At 35.2% G+C, this 23,139-nt stretch overlaps 1 pseudogene; it reads right to left on the bottom strand.

Annotated features, from left to right (window-relative positions):
• Positions 1-7,687: 7,687 nt before the first annotated feature.
• Positions 7,688-8,734, bottom strand: LOC149209125 (anthocyanidin 5,3-O-glucosyltransferase pseudogene; annotated as a pseudogene).
• Between the last annotated feature and the right edge of the window lie 14,405 nt (positions 8,735-23,139).

The following is a 23,139-nucleotide window of genomic DNA, read 5'->3' as shown; positions in this document are numbered from 1 at the left end:
TAAGAGAGGCATCCATATTCTCAAAAATTGATTTGAGAACCAGGTATCACCAGCTGAGAACAAAGGATGAATACATTCATAAAACAACTATCCAAACTAGATATGGTCACTAAAAATTTGTAGTGCTACCCTTTGGCCTTACTAATGCACCAACAACATTTATGTGCTTAATGAAAAAGGTACTTAGTAAGTACCTTGATAAATTTGTGATGGTATTTATAGATGACATTCTGGTATATTCCAAAAATTAAGAAGAGCACAAGGAAAATTTGACATTGGTGTCACAAAATTTAAGAGAACATCAATTATATGCTAAGTTTAGTAAATGTGAGTTTTGTAATGACTTAATACAATATTTAATCCATGTTATTTAGAAGGAGGGACTATCAATTGATCCTGAGAAGGTCAGGGCTCTTTTGAATTGGCCCATAACCAAGGATGTGTTAGTTGTCCGATCCATTATGAGAATTACAGGATATTACCAAAGTTTTATAGAAGGGTTCTCTAAACTAGCCTACTCTATCACATCCTTACAAAAGAAAGGAACAAACCTTCAAGGGATAGCCAAATGTGAAGAAAGCTTTGATCAATTGAAACATTTGCTTACGGTGACCCCTATTTTAAAAATTCCAAATCTTCATAAAGAACTTGTTGTTTGCACAGATTCTTGTTTGGAAGGTTCAAGAGGAGTTTTGATGCAGGAAAATTCAGTAATGGCTTATGAGTCAAGAAAGCTAAAAATAGATGAAAATAACTATGCAATATATGATTTAGAGTTCGTGGTTGTAGTACATGATTTAAAGATGAGGAGAAACCATCTATTGGGGAAAAAAATCACCTTGGTAACAGATCATATTAGCTTGAAATATTTTTTCCGCCAACCAGATCTTAATGCTAGACAAGCTAGGTGGATGGCCTTTCTTAGTGAATTTAAATTTGATATTAAACACATAAAAAGAAAAGAAATTAAGAAAGAAGATGCTTTATGTAGACATGCTCATGCTCTAATGGGAGTATTTGTTAGCAGTGTTAGTGCATATTTCATGGAGTAGATCAAAAATTCAATACAAGAGATTATAACTACCTAAATATTCAATAAAAATTGTAGCAAATAGAAATTCCAGGTTATGTTGAAAACTTAGAAAAGTTTTTAACCAACATAAATAGATTGTATGTTCAAGATGCATTAGAGGAAATTTCAGCCTAAAAGTGGCCTCCTAAGGAAAAATAATAAACTAATACTTAAAATAATAGAATAAGAGTTATGAATTTTGGAGGGAAAAGAAGAAAACTACTTTTTTAATTGTATTTTTAGCTTATCTCCTTATAGGTTTACTCAAATTTCAAGTGCATACACTCATTGGATACAGAATCAAATTCCACATCCAACGAGTGCCCATCATGTATACTTTCGAGAAGACCCACATGGATAAAAATTGAAGATTCATTAAAAAAGTGTGTTGAACATGTTTTTTTAATGTATCTTCATTTTTTATCAATGTGGGTCTTCTTAAAAAGTTTTCATGATGGGTACTCGTTGGATGTGGAATTTAATTCTACATCCAATGAGTGTCCATCATGCGTACTCTTTTAAAAGACCCACATTGATAAAAAATGAGATACATTTAAAAAATGTGTTCAACACACTTGAAATTTGAATAAACCTATAAGGAGATAAGGCAAAAGTATAACTAAAAAAATTATTTTTTATTCTTTTCCTTCAAAAATATTTACATGTACCTCTTTTTAAATTCAAATGATTTTGATTGGTTTACATACTATGACATGGAAATTACATGAAAATTACATGGGAAATTTTAGGCTGAAACTTCCTCTAATGTAAGTATTCTAAATCAGGTAATATTAGATGAATATCATGAGAAACCGTATGTTGGACACCCTAGATATCAAAAGATGAAAACTACACTATGAATGGAATTCTACTAGCTTGGCATTAAAAAACAAGTAGCAAACTACTTGTCTAAATGCTTAGAATGTCAGTAGGTGAAGGTAGAACACCAACACCCATTAGGATTGTTAAACCCACTACCCATTCCTAAATGGAAATCGGAAGTGATTTAGCTAGAATTTATTACAAGATTACCAAAAGCAAGACAACAACATGACTCCATTATGGTAGTAGTACACACCCTAAACAAGGCAACACACTTTATATCGGTACAAACTACCTATGGAACACCTCAGATTGCCAATATTTTTATGAAGGAGATCTTTCGACTACATGGAATACCAAAAATAGTAATGTCTGATAGAGATGCTAAATTTACTTCCAAATTTTGGAAAACTATTTTTGGGGGCATGGGAACATAGCTAAATTTTATCACTGCATATCACCCCCAAACTAATGGGAAGATAGAGAAAGCAAATCATATCTTAGAGGATATGCTAAGAACGTATGTCATGGACAAACCTGCTAAATGGGAAGATTTTCTACATCTAACAGAATTTTCTTATAATAACAGTTATCAAACTTTGATAAAAATGAGTCCCTTCGAGGCCTTGTATGCCAGAAAATGGCACACACCTCTTAGCTATAGTCAACAAGTAGACATGCTAATATTAGGGCCAGATGCATTACAAGAAATGTAACAGGTGGTGCGGAAAATTAGACAAAACATAAAAACTGCATAGGACATACGTAAAATTTATGCTAATAAAAGGGAACTCACAAGGATAGGGTTGGAGATCATGTATACTTAAGAGTTAAACCGAGGAAAATCACCTTAAGGAAGCGAACCTTACCAAATTAGCACTACGGTTTTATGGGCCTCTTGAAATTTTGGATAGAGTTGGGCGAGGAGCGTATCAGCTAGCATTGCCCATCCATATTAAAGTGCACAATGTTTTTCATGTATCTTTGTTAAAATAATATTTCCATGATATTTATCACGTAATTTATTGGAATTTCATATGAGTGGAACTAGAAGGAGACTTCATGGTAGAGCAACTTTGCATATTAGGTCCGAAAGAGATATTGATCCAGAATTAGGTTGTCTCTCAGGTTAAAGTGCAATGGAATCCCTTTACACCTGAGTAGGCTACTTGGGAGATAGAGGATAAAATGCGAGAGGCCTTTCCAACACTATTTCATAAGGGAATCAATTGGACAATGAACACCGAGGACAATGTTGAATAAAAGGGGGGGAAGATGTAATACCCCTCTATTCTTTATTTTAATATCTTTCTATTTTTAGATCTTGACTATTTTTAGATCTTGACTATTTTTAAACTTGATGGCTAGAAATCCATGTTGGATTTAAAATGGATGTGAACATTAAAGTTATGGTGATCTAATAAATAGTTTTTTTAATTTAATATATAAAAAGTTGGAAATTACTTGGGAAAGAAACACTAGAGTTAAGAGATACTTGCCAAGACTGGAAACCACTATTGGTGGATAAGCTCAAGATAAATCTTCCCTTAAATGACTCCTAAAAATCCCTAGGAGGCAAAAGACAAAATTTAATATAATGGGATAGAAAGGTTTGTTAAATCACTTAGCTGGGGAAAGAAACTAAGTATGGGTGGAAAAGATCATTGTGAAATAGAAAGGTAGGCTTTAAAGAAAAAGGAAAAATTTCGTTTTCGAAAAAGAAAAAAAACGTAGACAAGTGGGTTTGCACACCCAAAAATCGAGACGCTCCTAAAATCTTCTAGGGAAGGATATTTATAAAATACAATAGATGGGAATTAAAGAGGTTGTTGATTCCAATGGCAAGCACATCTCAACTCTGGGGGAACTAGTGGATTTAGTTCATGGTTGAGGGGAAAGTGTGTTTTCCCAAGTAAATTTCCAGCGACACATAAGATAGACAATTTGTTTACATTACATTTTCTTGGTTAATTATTTGTGCATGTTGAATAGTAGAATAAATTACTGCAAATAAATGCATGCGTACGTTTTAGTTAATTGTTTGCTTGAAGTTGTATTATATTGCTCTTGTATGCCTTAATTACTTATCCCTTTAAGAATATGATTGAATGAAGTTGTGATTGTGTTTAAGAATATGATTGAATGAAGTTGTTACTATGTTTAAGAATATGATTGAATGAAGTTGTGACTGTGTTTCATAAAATAATTGGAAGAGGTTGTGTCTATATGTGTGCATCGACCAATACTCTAACTACTATGAATTCTATCCTCTATGAAATCTCATGACAGATGTGATGCTAAAGTGTATACTCTAGATGTGTCTATAGGAAATGGGAACTATTAAAGCATGTTTGGTTATGTATTGTTAAGAAAAAAGTTAAACAAATAGAATACCCAGGATTTGGGTGAAATTACCTTATTTATGAGGGTCTGATGCTCATTACATTTAGTTGCATTTTATTTTAAATTATGATAACTAAGTACTTTCATATAGAAAAAAAATGTGAGGAAACAAAATTTTAAAAGATAAAAATAAAATTTTGAAGCACAAACAGATTCCGCAGTCCTGAATACAGGTCTTTAGGTGCCAAATGGTGAATAAATTAAGTAATTTCCTATGGAGAACAGGTACTCTAATTACTGTTATGCATATAAATCAAAACTTTCTCTTAAAGGAAGAAAGTATACAAATATTTATCATTATAGTTCAATTAAATTACATTAATGTTAAGAGTAGCAGAGATTAAATTTATCAACCTTTGCCTAGAACTAAATTCTGAAGTGATCAACAGAATCAGAAGAGAAGAAAAAAATAGTGTTGTGCTTAGACAACATATAGCCATCAAGATTCTCCAAAGTCAGGTTACGATACATGTAGAGATCCTTAATTTACAAACAGAAACAGAGCGACAACCAAACCGAGTATAGTATTAAACCATCTGACAACGCCTAGTCTGCATAAGCGATGGGAAATTACTTACAGAAACAAGGTCCTTTATAAATGTACCAATAATTTTTATTGATTGACAATCATATAGTTTAAATCAATACTATTCTAATCAAACTGAGAATGATATTTCAGCTAACTCGAAAATCAAACGAGGAGGGGTAAGCAAAAAGAATTTTTAAAGGAACTCATTAAAAAATACATTGGGTGCGCACAAATACCCTCTTAACACAAGTCGTGTGCACTGATACTAAACAATACCATAATCAAGCAAATCCATACTATGAAATAGACCCCAAAAATCTTAGGAAAATCAATAGATAATTACATCAAAAGAAATAGAACCATGGCCTTAAATGTAATTTATTCAAGAAAAAAAAAGGAAGAAAGAAATTTCAAGCGTATTATAAACCTTGAGGGAATACATCTCATTTGTGTGTAGGCTACATATCATAACATAGTAAACTCCTAGTACTAAGACCAAGGATAACTATGCCTGATACTAAGACCAAGGATACATATGTTATCTAGTTCCACTGAGAAATATACAAACTTAGGCCATATGCCATCTAATAATAACATCAAGAAACAAAATGCCAAGCGGAATAGTGATTCTCACTTAACCAGTGCTCAGAGGAACTTTAACATTAATCATCTTGTAATCAAAATTTGGGAGCAAGTGGACACTAAATTTGTCACTGCACCAGAAACATCCTAGTAAAAGTCATGGGTACGTGAAGAAGATTGACCTGTAAGAAGGCGAGCAGGAATTAGAGTGAAGACTTTAACCCCAACTATGTGAAGTCAAAATTTGTGTTAAACATAGTTACTGATCAAATAGGAACTATTACCTCAAAATAGGTACTCGAGCCCAAAAATCCCAAAAAAACATGAAAAAACACCTTGAAATCGAAAAGTGTTGATGCCGGAATAAGGTTTTTTTTTCAAAGTAAATTTTCAATATTTTTTAAAAATAACAGTGAAAAACAATAAAAATCCATTTTGTTTGGTGCAAAAAACACCTTGAAATCGAAAAGTGTTGATGTTAGAATAACATTTTTTTTTTTTGTAAGGGTACATTTTCAACATTTTTTAGTAATGACGTTAAAAACAAAATATCGTGACTCTGAAAAACTTTAAATTTCCAATGATTTTCAAGCATGACATTAACGATAAAATATCACGTCTTTGAAAAGCCTTAAAATTCCAATGATTTTTAAGCATGACATTAAATTTAAGATATCACTTCTTTGAAAAACCTTAAAATTCCAACAATTTTCAAGCATGGTGCTAAGAAAGCATATTTATATTCAACCATAACAATAAAGATAAAATATCACGACTTAGAAAAACATTAAAAATCTTGATAATTTTTCAACCATGGAATTAAAACCAAAGATTATGACTACAAAACAGTCTTAAATTTTCAAAATATTTTAAGCATGAAATTATGGAAAAAATTTATGATTAAAAAAACTTTAAAAATGAACACCTGAATGAAAGAGATATTATACCAAGAGAAAAAAATTTTAAATGCTAAATGTATAGAGATTTTGAAATCTTAGCCTAAGACAACTTGATACATTGCGAACAAAATTTAAAAATCAACTATCAAATTGACACGCAGTGCAGGTGAGCTCAATCCATTGTAATGAAAACTTAAAGACTAACCATGAAATTAACACATTATGGGGCAGACTCGATTTATTATAATGAAAAAATTTAAAAGCAACTATCAAATTACACATAATGTGACCAAGTTGCTAGACAAGCATCAACACATACCCCATATTAAAAAATTATATATATATATATAAGAAAACAAAAATATAAAAAAAAAAAATGACAAAAAAATAAACAACAATGACATAAAAAAAACTATAAAATGTAACAAAAAATTAGCCATACCATGTAAAATTTTAAAAAAATAAAATTACAAAAATAAAATACAACATTAAAAAAAATTAAAAACTAAACAAAAAAATCTGGGGGGACACTGAGGCCCAACTAGCCAGGGGTGACAAGGGGACGATTCATGACAAAAAGTAAATTAAATTTCATAAAATATAAAAAAAGAAACCATAAAAAAAAGTTAAAATAAAAAATAAAAATTAGCTTGTAAAAATGAAAATCTTAAATAATAAAAAATATAAAAAATAAACAAAAAATTAAAAATATATATATAATATAAGAAAAATTAAAAGAAGGACCATTTTTTAAGTTAAAAAATAAAAAATAAAAACATCATTTGAAAAACTGTTAAATAATTATCATAAAAATAAAAATAAAAACAAAACAATTAAAAAAATAAATTTAAAATTAAAATTATATATATATATATATATATATATATATATATATATATATATATATATATATATATATATATATATATATACATACATATATTAAAAAAAAAAATTAAATATATTTTAAAATTTAAATTATAAAAAAATTTAAAATTTAAAATATTTAAATTTAAAAATTAAAAACAAAAATTAAAAAATAAAAAATAAAATAAAAAACAATTAAAAATAAAATAAAAATTGTAAACAATTTAAAAAATATATATAACATAAAAATGATAAAAAATTTATTAAAACATAACCCCCCACCCAACCCAAACCCCTCCCCACCTGACCCAATTCCCCTCCCCCACCATTGTCCCACCCCTCTCCCTCACCCCTCTCCCCTGCTTACCCCCCCTCCCCTCTCCGCTCCTCCCGCACCCAAGCCCCATCCCACCCCACTCATGTCCCCTCGGTCACCCTCGTCCCTCCCCTCCCCTCTCCCACCCGACGCACACCCCACCACCCCCGCACCCCCCTCGGCCCCTCGCTCCACCCTTACCCCCCTCCCCCCCACCCGAGCCTCCAGCCAATGACCAAGTGGCCACAAGCCAATTCCGGGAATTGGCTTGTAGCCTCTTGGCCACTAGTTGGGGGCCTAGGTGGGCGGGGGAGGGCGCACGAATTTCCCTTCCAAAGAGCCACCACCTCTGCCACAGCCTGGGATGAACTTCCGCCCTCTGCCAGAGCTGCTTTCGCACTCTCCTTCAACTCTTTCGCTCTCTCCCTCCTCTTCTTCCCCTCCTCTCCTTCCATCAATTCTCTCACCGCTTTCTCCACTTCCTCTTTCGTTACAATCCCATCTTTTCGCTTCTGCAATCCCACTGCCATTTTAATATCATTCACCAGAAAGTAACCGATGGGCTTTTGGTCCCCCTGGAGGGGCCAAGCGATAATGGGAACTCCAAACCAAATGCTCTCTAGCACTGAGTTCCAACCGCAGTGACTCACAAACCCTCCTGTGGACGGGTGTGCAAGGATGGCAACCTGCGGAGCCCATGAGGTAACCACAAGACCACAATCTTTGGTCCGCTGTTCGAAACCCGGGGGGAGCAACACAGATACATCTGGATTGGAAGGAGGACCGCGGAGAACCCACAGGAAACGATGCCCGCTTCCTTCCAGTCCCAAAGCAAGCTCCATGATCTGCTCCCCCGAAAGGAAATTCACACTTCCGAAGGAAACGAAGATAACCGAAGACGCCGGCTGGTTATCCAGCCATTGCAGGGAACCACTAGGATCCTCGAGAACAGGTTTCGGGGGAGCAATGAGCGGCCCGACGGCATATATTGAGGGCATGCGAATTCCATCGACGCTCGGGAGAATCTCTCCATTTACGAGTGCCTCGATGATCCTGCTCTCCACATCCTCAAATGTGTTTATCAGAATTTCGTCAGTTTTAAACAAGCGATATGAATTGCGGAGGAAAAGGTGATAAAGCGGATCAGACTTGTCTTGCATTGGGTCAGGGAAATCTACTACAGGTAAGGATGGAAATGCAGGTACCTTAACAGAACTGTCCAAATCCTTCAAAGATTCCTTCATTGCAGCCTCCCCTGCCCACCCGGGCCCCCAGCTAGCGGCCAAAAGGCCGCAAGCCAATTCCCGGAATCGCCCTCTGGCCTCTTGGCCGCTGGCTAGGGGCCCAGGTGGGCGGGGGAGGCTGTGATGAAGGAATCTTTGAAGGATTTGGACAATTCCGTTAAGGTACCTAGATTTCCATCCTTACCTGTAGTAGATTTCCCTGACCCAATGCATGAAAAGTCTGATCCGCTTTATCACCTTTTCCTTCACAATTCATACCTCTTGTTTAAAGCGGATGGAATTCTGATAAACACATTTGAGGATGTGGAGAGTAGGATCATTGAGGCACTCGTCAATGGAGAGATTCTCCTGAGCATCGATGGAATTCGCATGCCCTCAATATATGCCGTCGGGTCGGGGAGGGGGCTAAGGCGGGGAGGGGAGAGGGCTAAGTGGGGGAGGTGGGGTATGTGTTGGGTGGGGGAGTGGAGAGGTGAGGGGAGTGATGAGGGTGAGGGAGGGGACAGGGGTGCAGTAGGGTGGGGGTTGGGTGGCAGAGGGGTAGAGAGGGGTAGAGAGGGGACGGGGGGGTGAGGGGGGAGGTGGGGTGAGCGAAAGGGGTGGGGTGAGGGTCAACTAGGGGAGGGGAGAGGGGAGGGACGAGGGTGATGGAGGGGGGTTGGATTGGGTGGGGGTCAGGTAGGGGTTATGTTTTAATTTATTTTTTTTCATTATTTTTTTATATTATTTTTTGTTTATATATATATATATATATATATTATATTGTTTTTTTAATTGTTTATTTTTAAATTGCTTTTTTTAATTCTTTTTTTACTTTTTTTTCATTTTTATTTTTTATTTTTTTTAATTGTTTTTTATTTTTTTAATTTTTTATTTCTTAATTGTTTTTATTTTATATTGTTTTTCTTAAATGTTTTTTTAAATTATTTATTTTAATTGATTAAAAAAAAATAGTTGTTGTTTTTTGGTTTAAATTGTTTTTTTATTTGTTTTTATTTTTTAATTGTTTTCATTTTTTAATGTTTTTTTTTTAACTTTGTTTTTTGATTTTTATAACTTAATTTTATTTTTATTTTTTTTTGTTATTTTTTAATGTTATTTCTTTATTTTTATAATTTAGATTTTTAAAAAATTATTCTTAAATTTTTATTTTATTTTATTTTTTATTTTTTATTTTTTATTTTGTTTACTTAAATTATTTAATTTAAATATTTTTATTTTTTATTTTAAATATTTTGTTTTTAATTTAATTTTTTTTTCTTAATTTTTTGGTAATTATTTTAAGAATTTTTTTTGTAATGAGGTTTTTTTATTATTTATTTTTTTTTATTTAAAAAAAATGTTTTTAGATTTATTTTCTGTTGTGGATCAATTTGTTTTTCTTTCAATTTTTTTTTTTTTTTAATTCATTTATTTATTTATTTATTACTTTTTTAATTTGTTTTTTGTTTTTTGTTTTTTCCATTAATTTTTTATTCATTTTTTTTTTGTTTTTACGAGTTAATTTTTTTTATTAAGAAGAGTTTCAGCATAAATCACATGTAGAAAACCTTTGTCGACGCGTTTCGAACCAACTAGTGTGGTTCATCGTCAGGACAAGTTGAGGAGTCAGATCATGGCTGCCAATTATATAGGGAGAGCAGATCATCCAAACGGCTAGGTTGACTAGGTTGACCATCAATGGCTATCTAAAACGGCTAGATTAAATAATAATATTAAAATATTAATAAGTCAAAGGTAATAACTTATAGTAATAGAATAATTAACTAATTGTAATATATTAGTTATTCTATTTTATTTTATTAATATATTTTTCTTAGGTTAATAAATTAATTCATTTATAATTTATTTAGTCATATAACCACTAGGGATAAGTAAAGGGGGGGGGGGGGGGGGGGGGGGGGGGGGGGGGGTGGTGTGGTTTTATATAATAGAATGTTATACTATTTTATTTTATTTATATATTAAATTACCTAATTCTAATTTATTTAATCAATTGAATCACTAGGGGGGGTGGTGTGGTTTTATATAATAGAATGTTATGCTATTTTATTTTATTTATATATTAAATTACCTAATTCTAATTTATTTAATCAATTGAATCACTAGGGATGAGTAAAGGGGGGTTTATATATTAGAAATAATTTTATTTATTTATTTATTTTAATCGTTTAAATCCCTAGGGATAAGTAAAGGGTTTTTAATAATTATGATTTAATGGAATAAATTATTTATGAGTATTGGCTAAAATTAATTTTTATTTTTATTTTATTTATATGGTAAAGGTAGAAACTTAGTAACAAATAGGATTAATAATATTAATAAAATTTTGATAAGGAAATAGTAATAAAAATTAGAACAAGTGACAACTTTTTAATACAAGAAAGATTTGTATTTGATTTTTTTTTGCCATGTTTTTTTATTTTTATTTTTATGTTTTATTACTAACATGTTTTATGGGTTTTTTTTTTTTTTTTTTTTCAAATGTTTCTTATTTTTGTTATGTTTTCTTTATATCTTTATGTTTTATTACTAACATGTTTTTTTTTTTTTTTTGTCATGCTTTATGTTTTATTTTGTTGTTTTATGTTTTCTTTACATTTTTATAGGCTTTTTGTTCTTTGTTTTGTTTTTTTTAATATACTTTTTTTGTATTTGATTTTTTTGTCATGATTTAATTATTTCTTTTATTGTTTATTACTAACATGAAAATCACCAACATCTAAAAAAAATTATTCACACTTAATTCATTAGAAAATTTAAAGTGTAAAAACTAAGCCCTCTAAACAAAAACGGTTGATGCTCATCAACCCCTTACAAAATCAAGATGAAAATCACTAACAAAAAATAAATATTCACACTTGCTACATAAGAAAAATTTAAGTGTCAAAAATAAGCCCTCTAAAAAAATGTGTTCATGCTGCATCAACACTTTTCAAAATCAGCATGAAAATCACTAACATTTAAAAGAATGTGTTGATGTTGCATCAAAACTTTTCAAAATCAGCATGAAAATCACTAATATCGAAAAAAAAATTAAAAAAAATCATACTTGATACATAACAAATTTAAAGTGCCAAAAATATGCTAAAAAAAAAAGTGTATTCTGGCATCACCACTTTTCAAAATTGGGTGTTTGCTACCTCAAAAAAACGGGTATCAGTTCACTTTCTTGTTGATCGGTAACTATGTTGTAAGCATCGTCATACCTGCATCCATGGGTGCAAGAAGAGCCGGGTGTATAAGCATTATCGCAGGGACCCTCCATGAAGTACAAAATTAAAATTAAAATTAAAATCCGTGTTAACCATAGGGAAGTCATATCAGTGTGGAAAAACTTAGTGTTGGCATTATGATACAGGTGTTGTCCTTGATGGCAACTCACACAAATGACAGTTCATAGTGCAAGAGGTTAACAGCAAAGGATTAGATTACAGACTCCAAAGATTGAAGAAAGAGAGGTATACATTGGTTCACTTTGTTAAAGTACCGTATACACACGGGCACACAGAACAAAAGGAGCGTATACGTATACATGCACTCCCACAGGAGGAAAAGAGCGTACATGGTGGAAAAACCAAGGTTTTGGTCCGAGGTATTTGGTCCAAGGTATTGGTCCTAAGTGGTTTTGGTCCAAGGTATTGACAAAGGGCCTAAAGCTATATAAGGAGGAGAACATCATTAGGCCAAAGTGTGCAAGCAATGAATATCTGATGAAGAGTGAGATCAAAAGAAAATATGCATGTTATGGGTTTATGGTGCTTTTCTTGATTTGAACTAAGGATGAACCTTCACGGTTGATGGGGGATGAGATCTAATGATGGATCAAGATCATGAGACCTAAAATGAATTAATATTATTATATGGTTTTATCATGGATAGTCTAGATCTGAATGCTAACGCGTGATTTACATTGTAAATGTTTTGATCTGGGTATGACTGAAGTTTGGAATAGTTGTGATGTTTTAAGTTAGCATTTGTAGGTCTGTATGATGGTTCGTTTTGGTAAAAGCGCATATACGCACTGGTTTGGAACATCAAAGTAGGGTATACATTATCAAATATGATATTTGAAGTTGCAGTTGGTTATGGTTGTTGATGCAGAATTCTGGGTTCTTCTCTGTGTTCTGGTGACTGTGTTCTGCTGATAATGTTCTGAATGTTCAGATTGATTGATTGTGATTTGATTTAGTGATGACGAGATTTTTAGTGATTTGTTGTATTGCAGTGGTGATTTATTTTGAGCTTCAATGTTGCTTATGGGTCCAATATGAAAATTTGGTGAAACGCAACCTTCAGATTGTGGTGTTGTGTTCAGAGAGTATCCAATATGAAAATTTATGAAACGTGGTCCCTGGAGGAAGAGAGAAGGTTGTAGCCTTCTGTAGGTTGGCGCCTACATACTGGTAAACATATCGACCAGTACAAGAGCCAAGGGGTTGGAGCTCCCTTCCAGTAGCAGCTGGAAAACGAGTGAAGGTTGGAGCCTTCTGTAGGCTGGTGCCTACGTACTAGTAAATGGATCAGCTAGTACAAGAGCCAGGGGGTTGGAGCTCCCTTCTAGTAGCAGCTAGAAAATGAGTGAAGATTGGATCCTTTTGTAGGCTGGCGCCTACATACTAGTAAATGGATCGGCTAGTACAATAGCTAGGGGGTTGGAGATCCCTTCTAGTAGCAGTTGGAAAACGAGTGAAGGTTGGAGCCTTCTGTAGGCTAGTGCCTACGTACTAATAAACGGATCGGCTAGTACAAGATATAGGGGGTTGTAGCTCCCTTCCAGTAGAAGCTATAAAATGAGAGAAGGTTGTAGCCTTTTGCAGGTGGGTGCTTGCATACTGGTATGAGTCTGCACCAGTACAAGATTGTAAACAGGTTTTTCTTATATTAAAAGAAGACAGCAGCAGGTGGTTTTTGTCCCGCATTGGGTTTCCACATTAAATCTTGGTGTTCATGTGTGTTGCTTATGTGTGATGGTTTATTTTGTTATTACTACACATGGTTACTATTTATATGGTTAATGAAGTATTGATGCACTGATTAAAGATCAACATATGATGAATTAACTGAATCATAAGTTTGTTGGATATGCGTTGGTTGCTTTAAAGACAGTTGCGTGTACACGCAAGTTACCTTCACTGAAGTAGCGTATATAAATTTGAGTATGAAATGAAAATTTTATTGATTTGATAATACTGATTCACCCCCCCCCTCAATATTATTTCCAACAATTGGTATCAGAGTAAGTCCTTTGGCAGAAGCTTGATCGCTTGAAGGATATCCGTAGAAATAATGGGAAAGAAGCTAAAGAAGAAAGCGCCTCAGAAAAAGAAGACATCTCAAAGGAACAGTGATAGTAGGAGAGACAATTGGCTGTTAGGTGGAAGCAAGTATTTAGATTCAGAATCGCCTCAGATTGAAGATGAACAAGAAAATGAAGCATCAGGTACAAATTTTTGGTCTTCTAGTGATATTTTTCTTTGTTCATGCAATATTGAAGATATTGGAAGTGATAGTGAATAAAACATAGAGGCAGAAGTTAAAATATTTGCAGATAAAATCAGAGATCAACAAGATCTATTTAACAAAAGGGAGTGTGCCTTCAAAGAAGAAGTTACTAGATTAAAAGCTCATTACAAAGAAAAGGAAGATCAATGTCAAAAGCTGTAGGATGAAATGACATCATTAAGAAATGAAGTAAATGAAAAGAGTACAACAATCAAGAGACTTAAAGATAGATCCAGTTACTATGAAAGTCTTGAAGCTAAGATCCTCTCTCTAAAAGAAGATCTTGAAAATAAGCAGAATGAAGAACTACCTCAAGCAGATGAAGAACAAGAAAATGAGATTCTCAAATTAAGGCAACAAGTGGAAGAAGGAAGAAATGCTAAAGAAATTTTGAAGAAGCAATATCTGGAAAAGGAAGAGAAATATCAGGTTGAGGTAAATATCTTAAAAGGTAAATTAGAAGAAAAGGATAAATTGTTACAATTCCAGGACAATACTAAGACTTTGGATAATATTCTTAGTAGTCAAAGGTCTCCTACCATCAAAACTGGTCTTGGTTTTCATGAATCTGTTGAAGGTGAATCTAGCTCACAAGATGAGGCAAGGAACTCTAATGCAAAATCTGAAATGCTCAATAAGGAGATGAGAGGTCAACCCCATCAACAACCAAGGAAAGAAATTCTTCAAAGAAAATATTTTACTCCTAACTGTGGAAGTGATAGTTGGTTATTTCCTCCAATGAATAATGTTGAATGTTTTATATGTCATAATTTTGGACATGTTCCAGCGAGATGTAGAAGTAGAATGGTTCAAGACCGTCACACAGAAAGATCATTAGCTTTCGGGTACTTTAAGGGATATTTTTTTTCTTGCAATATGTTTGGTCACAAATCCATTGACTACTATAGAAAGAATATGAAACATGTAAGATGTTATGCATGTAACAAGTTTGGAGATATAGCAAAGGAATGTAGGAGAAACTTTCGAGCACCATACCAAAAGGAGAAAACATCATCACACTCGAACATATGGAAGAAGAAGGAAGTACAGTCAGAAATATGTGGCATAGCACAATGTACAGACATAACAGACTTAGGGGGAGCTGAAAGTGTGAAACTTCAGTGTTCTAAATCTCATACGTAAGTTTCATGAATACAAGTTGCATATATACGCGAGTTTGAAGCTGCACAGTCGTGTATAGGTTGGTTTGAGGAAAAAGAAGTGGAACAAACTCAGGAAAAGGGGTTTGATATGGTTCAGTCAATTATTTGATCTGTTTACAATCTGCTGATGATATATGGAAATGTGTTGGTGTTGATAAGTTGTTAAAAAGTTGATGTATATTTGATTGATGATGATGGCTTGATGATTCTTACTAATATTTGCAATGATCAGATCTGACAATGAACATTTGGCATAGGTTCAGGGGGAGCATATGCTTCTAATAATGTATTGTTGGCATTATGTTAGAAGATCTTGGTACATGAAGATTCTTATATTGCTTGATCCACATAGTTGTTTTGATTCAGGTGGCTTATTTTATGATGGACATATACAGGCTGTTGATATTGATGCTACTGGAAGATGTTGATGGTGCAGTTCATATATGATGTATGATAGTTGTTGATGACCATCATGGTCTTGTTTAGATTGTTGGTCCTTGTTATAAGTGTTATTTATATCATTTGATGTAAAGGTCATGAAAATATCTAATTTGTAACCTCACTATGCATCGGAAGGATGATGTAATAATTTATATTTCAGTCATGTATAAACATTTGGTATATCCCCACTTGGTTGGGTGGATGAGTCAAAATTAGTGTATCCCCACTTGGTTCGGAGATTGATGTATGTATAAGTCAGTGGTGATAGGAAGGTCATACACAATTAGTTGAGTTATAGAGTCATGTTATTCTTTTGAAAAATATTTTTTGCAGACTCTTCATTTGCTCAGGTAGAGCGAGGATGGTTTAGTGCATCTTAGCATGTACAAAGGGGGAGCTTAATAAAAGAATTCAACATGTACTCAGGGGGAGCATGGAAAACATAATGTATATCAAAGGGGAGAATATCTTGGTCCGCCCTTTGCCCTTGATGTCAAAGGGGGAGAGTGTCTTGGTGTTGTTGTTTCCATCAAGTCCAAAGGGGGATATTGTTGGCATTATGATATAGGTGTTGTCCTTGATGGAACTCACATAGATGGTAGTTCATAGTGCAAGAGGTTAATAGCAAAGGATTATAGATCAGACTCCAGAGGTTGAAGAAAGATAGGTATACGTTGTTTCACTTTGTCAAAGTAGTGTATACACACGAGCACACATAACAAAAAGAGCATATATGTATACATGCACTCCCACAGGAGGAAAAGAGCGTACATGTTGGAAAACCAAGGTTTTGGTCTGAGGTATTTGGTCCAAGGTATTTTAGGTCCAAGGTGTTAGTCCAAGGTATTTGGTGTGAGGTATTTGGTCTGAGGTATTAACCCTAGGTATTTGGTCCTAAGTGGTTTTGGTCCAAGGTATTGACAAAGGGCCTAAAGTTATATAAGGAGGAGAAGATCATTAGTCCAAGGTGTGCAAGCAATGAATATCTCATGAAGAGTGAGATCAAAATAAAATATGCATGTTATGGGTTTATGGTGCTTTGCTTGAACTCAACTAAGGATGAAACTTAGCAGTTGATGGGGGATCAAATCTAATGATGGATCAGGATCATGAGACCTAAAATGAATTATTATTATATGGTTTGATCATGGATAGTCTAGATCTGAATGTTAACACGTGATTTACACTGTAAATGTTTTGATCTGGGTATGACTGAAGTCTGGAATAGTTGTGATGTTTTAAGTTATCATTTGCATATCTGTACGTTGGTTCGCTTTGGTAAAAGGATGTATACACGCTAGTTCGGCACATCAAAGTAGGGTATACATTATGAAATATGATATTTGAAGTTGCAGTTGGTTATGGTCATTGATGAAGAATTCTGGGTTCTGCTCTGTGTTCTGGTGATAGTGTTTTGAATGTTCAGATTGATTGATTGTGATTTGATTTAGTGATGACGGGTTTTTCAGTGATTGGTTGTATGGTAGTGGTGATTGATTTTGAGCTTCAATGTTGTTGATGGGTCCAGTATGAAAATTTGATGAAACGTGGCCTTCAAATTGTGGTGTTGTGTTCTAGGAGTATCCAGTCTGAAAATTTATGAAACGTGGTCCATGGAGGAAGAGAGAAAGTCGTAGCCTTCTATAGGTTGGCTCCTATGTACTAGTAAACATATCGACCAGTACAAGAGCCAGGGGTTGGAGCTCCCTGTTGCGACAGGAAAAAGGTATGATTTCTCTTCGTAAAATGCTTCATTTGTCATTCATCCTTATACGATTATATGTGTTTATAGATTAAAATGAGGAAAATACCGGCTAAAGTTGGATGAAACTATTTGGTGATAGAATAGGCAAATCTAGTACAAGAAATTGATTCTTTGCTATCTTTATGTACAGAGGTGCAGAGTGGGAAAAATTCGTTCAGTTGACAGAACAACACGAGGCCATAAAAGGGAAAAGAGACAACGTCTTGGGCAGACAAGGAAGTAGGAGACCAACTCGAACAATGTTATTTTATCACATTATCAGATTATATATTGCGAAATTCTCAGGATCCCGTGATCTTGAGGATTCACTTTTATCCAGTTACTCTTTTATGTTATATATAGTGTCGAAAGGAAATTAGATACAGTTCAGACTTTGATAATCTATAACTACTCTTTTTGAAAACATATACGTTGTTATATCAGTGACTTTGTCAGTTGTTTTTTGCAATTAATGAAAGAAGGTTGCATTTGATACATCTTCAGATTTTGAGTTCTTATTAAGCAGAGGCTTCTGGAAACTTTGGGCCCAGTCACAAGAAGTTCTACTACTCCTTTGTGTTATAGTTTTTATATTTAGTCTTTCCTATTGATTTAATGTTCATATACGTCATTTATCGTAAAAGATTGTGATATTGATTCATACTATTGTTTAATTAGATTTAGAGTGAAGCCGTGTGATTTACTTAAGTAGTACTTTGATTGGAATGAGTGAATTAGTGTTAATAGTAGATTGTTGTTCATCTGAATAGATGTTATCATAGATCTTAGAGATAAGATTGATTAACTTCTATAAATTGCAATATAGATTGTTTGCCATTTAGAAATCCTTTATCACTATTTGTTGTTCAATTACCGATTGTTGTTCAATTACTGTTGTTGTTCAATTGGGAATTACAAGTTGATTTGGGTTGTTATAGATTAACAGTATTGTTCAATAGTTATAGTTTCTTTACTTGATTGAGTAGGATTAGCCTTAAGTTTATTTGAATAATTCCAAGTGTAATTCTTATTTGCATTTAGTTTCAATTGATTTCAGAACAAGTTGCATAGAATTGCAGAATGTGTTAAGAGTATTTCTTCCATAAATAGTTCTTTCCAGAAATGTGTGAAATGAATTGAAGAATTAGCCATTATTGATTGCAATGATTCATCATTAGATAACCTTGTCGTGCGGAATGGGTCGATCTTGCGGACAAGATAGACCTTCCTAGAATCTAAAGAAGACCTAACGACAAGCAAACCAACCAGACACTATCTTTCTCTAAATATGCTTCAATAAACAATGGCAAACAAAGGTTTCCAGGGCCTACCTTTGGTTCAACGCAAGCTTGTGGATGCCCTCGCTCTTTCGATCCAAATGAGCTCCTCTTCGCGAATTTGCAAACACAAACAAGGCAAACAAATTAAATAGCACCTGAAAAACCAATTGAAAAACTAATTGCATGAAACATATTTAACATGAAAGTCAAGGAGTCCATGAAACAAATAGCATAAGATACTTGTTGGGAAAAATGAGTTTGATTGTATTAATTCAAAAGAAGAAGAACCTTACAACCTTTGCCTTGACGCTGTACAAGCTCCTCCCACGGTCTAACAAGATGTCTCCTCTACTTTGACAAGTTTCACTCACTCTCCAATAGAACAAAGAGGTATGTGATCTCTCCTCTCAAGCTCAACCAAAGAGTCTCAATTTCACCAGCATTTACCCTCAAAATGTTCAGCTTCTAACCTCCCTAGTCCTCACCCCAATGCCTGTATTTATAGTGCAATGGAGGGAAGTTACTAGGTCCTCCTTCAAAGGGATAAAGCCCTCCTTCAAAGGGATAGCTCCTTTAGTCAAGGGATTAGCTCCTTCTCTTTTGGGATGCATGAACCACCTCAGGGCGAACAATCCACGTCAAAATTCCTTCTAGAAAACTCTAGAATTAACCCAAAGTGAGTTTTTTAAGATACAAATTGCGCCTTTTGACTTTCACAGGGGTCCGCACCTGCACCGTTAGGAATAGAGCGGGCAGGTACGCAGATTTTGTACATAGAAGGTGCGGGACCGCAGGTGACCATGGGAGAAAGTGCGGAACCAGAGTTACATTGATTTCTAATGTCTTTCTCCCACTTCCAAAGCTTGATTTGAAGAGCTGAGGTTCTAGACTTGCTTAGGAGGACAATACAAGTGATGATAGACCCATATTGACTGCAAATAATCATGGTGACGATATTTTTGTGTAACAGATTGCCCCCTAAAGTGAAAAGTCTGTAGTAGATGAGGATTTCATTTATCATATAGGAAGAGTGAAGTACTTTATCATTTCGAGGATTATCTTATGGAGAGCACGGTCGGAACCTGTAAAAACATTCAATGCAAGATATATATATGAGATCATATCATCGCTGAGGTAGGCATTCCCATACTCAGATCAAAACTAACTAGAAACCTATCTACTGCTCCGATATAGGAATGATCTTGTAAAACATCATAAGTATAGACTCGTGTGAACACAGTATGGACGCAGCCATCTTTTATGAATAGTCCACAACATAATGAGTACAAAATTCCTCGCAGCCTGGATGGTGGAAACTAGATCCAGGGTCTTCATTTCTACTTCCCGAAACAGTACGATTCTATCCATGCGAATAAATGTGTTGATGTCGAACATGGTAGAAACCACTTGATTACCAGTCAATGATGTAAACTGTTAACAAGTGTGAGAGAAACCACCAGTGATGTCAATGGCTCTCAAAGTACCCAGTACAATCCATGAGATGTGAGTAAATGTGTTGATGTCGAACATATCATGGAATCCTTTGATCGAAAGTCAATGATGTAAATTGTCGTCAAAGGCAAGAAACCTACCATTGAGGCATGCAGACCCCAAGGTACTGACGATCTCTAGATCATCTTTCTAGATAATGAGCTAAAGTCGATAGAAAGCGATCCGTTGCAGGCAAGCCCACAACACGAAATCATAGATCAAGTTGAAGAAATTTTGTTGCAAGGACTAACTCAGGGATGGTCAAGATGGATGACAGATATTTTTCAAATGAATGGCTTATTGGCAGAGTGACCTCTTGAACACATAACGACACGATAGATGGTTTGGTGACAATTGACCCAAAGTTAACACCCAAAAACTGACTGAAGACTTTCAATGTGGTTTGATCAACTGTTAGGCAAAGGATTTCCCAACCCAGGTTAATAAAAGTGTCATGTTCAAGAGGGGTTACAAAGTATGACAAACAGACTCATTTTTCTCTCTTTTCCCCCACCATTTCTGGCAAGTACCTCTTTATTTTTGACAAGCTTGAGGAGGATAACATTTGCTTGATTATAAGCTCATCCTTCGGATGAGTCAAACTTAGTTTAAATTCGAACCCTAAGAAGGAGTGGTTCGTTCCTGTTTGTAATTGAACAGGTCCTTTACTGTGAAATTTTAACGAGTCCAGTATAGGAGAAACTCGGCGTTTTTTAATTTTAGAGAGTCTGAGAAAACTTAAGAAAACTCTAGGGTTGACCTTTTTCATAAATTTGTGTCTCCCAAGTCCGAAAAAGTATAAAATAATACTTGAGAGAATCGCTTGATCTTTTACGACCAAGGAGTACTTTTCGTTATTAGTGTTACTGACCCGAAAAATAAAAAAGTGATCAACGACACGTCATTTCATAACCAATATCGAATTTGAAACAACAAAAATCTGGCAATCTTTTCATGTTTTTACGATTGGAAAAGAGCTGTAAGTGGACCATCTTTTAATTCCGTTTTAACGAGTGTAAAAGAAACACTCGGCAATCTTTTCATGTTTTAGGAGTCAGAAAAGGGCTTAAAGATGACTCTACTTCTTTTTTCATTGAAAATGATAGATTTCGCCTGAATAATCCTGCACAAAGACACAAACATTACTCATACCTGTTTGAAATGGATAAAAGCGTTGCAAAATACCTTTTCAAAGTGAAACATAAACAAATTTGCGATTTATTTACTCAAAAAACTTATAAAAAGGGCCTTTGTCAATTCATTTTTACCGTTTGAGTCTGGGTGAGAAAATAGTGCTTTTGCTTAGAAAACTTCCCGTGAAGATTGTGGAAAATCCAACCGTCGGAATCGAGCGCCGTCTTCTCCAGGTAATCCACATCACCTTACTCTTCATTTTCAACCATTTAGTTTTTTGATTTAGCCCTTTATTTTGTTTTTTGGGAGAGTTTTTAGGTGCAAAACCCGCGGACCCCGATTTTTTCTCCATTGGGAAAAAGCTCGGGGTCCGCACCTTCTGTGTAGACAAAGTACGGACCCACGCACTGTGTCTAACGTGGAGGGTGCATACCCCGCAGCAAGGGTTTTGAACCTAAGATTCCTCAAAAATGCACCAATCAAAAAGTTTTCTAGCAATCTAATTAAACTTTATACTTAATGCAGAGGATATATCATGCTAGATTGGCGAGAACGGGAGCATGAGGACGTGGATACCGCCGCATGGAATCATCATCCTTCACTTGATGCTTTGAGGGCATGCGGACTGTACAAGTTCTGGACCATTCCTGGCATGAGGGCTCAGGTAGATTTCTTACAGTGGCTGGTTGACAGGTGGAGTGTACAGGACCAGTGCTTTTTCATTGGCGTACACCAGCTCGAAATCGAGTTGGAGGACATTTATTTCTTGACTGGTTTGCCTAAGAGAGGAGAGGACTTGACTCTATTCGGGACTAGGCCAGGTGGCCAGTCTGTCGATAGCCTCCGGCTAGAGTACTGCCACAGCCAGGCCAAAGACAAAGGGATAAACATAAAGACCATATCCCGTCCTGAGCTCATGGTGATTGTGTTTACTGTCACCAGACTTTGCGGAGCTGCCACATTACATGTTGCCACCGGATCCCAGATGCGTATAGCAGTTGATTGGTTTCAGGGCACCATCTTCAACTAGTGCAATGTTGTGCTGGCCAATGTGAAAGGCCAACTGACCAAGGCCAAGAACGGACGACTAAAGACCTTTGGTTATGGGGCTTTGGTCATGAGTTTTGGCCTGGAGAGGGTTCCTATGTTGATCCCACAGCATCTTACTGTTGGAGCTGGGCTTCCTCGAGAGCCCAAACTGATGCGATGGGTCGCAGTCATGGCCCGTCACCCGGACGAGAGGACAGAGGTTGCTCGGTTCAAACCTGAGTATTTCCAATGGTTGGAAAACTAGGTTTTTTGCATTCAGGATTTCCCTTATGCTGGGTTAGATTTCTGTGGTGACCCAGACATGGTTCTTCCACCGGGAGAGCAGTGGGACGAGTCAGGTAAAATCCTTTTCAACTTTCCCTATTTAATTTTTTTTTATATTTTTCATCGTCCCAAAACTGATAGTAAAAATTTCAAATGCAGATGTGGGTCCACAGCGACCAGCCGCTCTCCAGCCTTTCAAGAGGAGGCAACTAGTTGCACCCGTGCCAGCCCCACAGGACGAATCAGCAGAGGTTTTGGCTGAGTTGGAGAGTCATCTTGAGCGCTTGACAGGAGATATTCCTGAGACTACTATCGACGACATTCCTCGTCGAC

The sequence above is a fragment of the Pinus tabuliformis genome, chromosome 1_2, assembly GCF_031772625.1.
Source record: "Pinus tabuliformis cultivar Carrire ecotype Pingquan chromosome 1_2, CPIR1, whole genome shotgun sequence".
Taxonomy (NCBI): Eukaryota; Viridiplantae; Streptophyta; class Pinopsida; order Pinales; family Pinaceae; genus Pinus; species Pinus tabuliformis.
The sequence above is the reverse complement of the archived record's forward strand: the minus strand, read 5'-3'. Positions and strand labels throughout refer to the sequence as shown.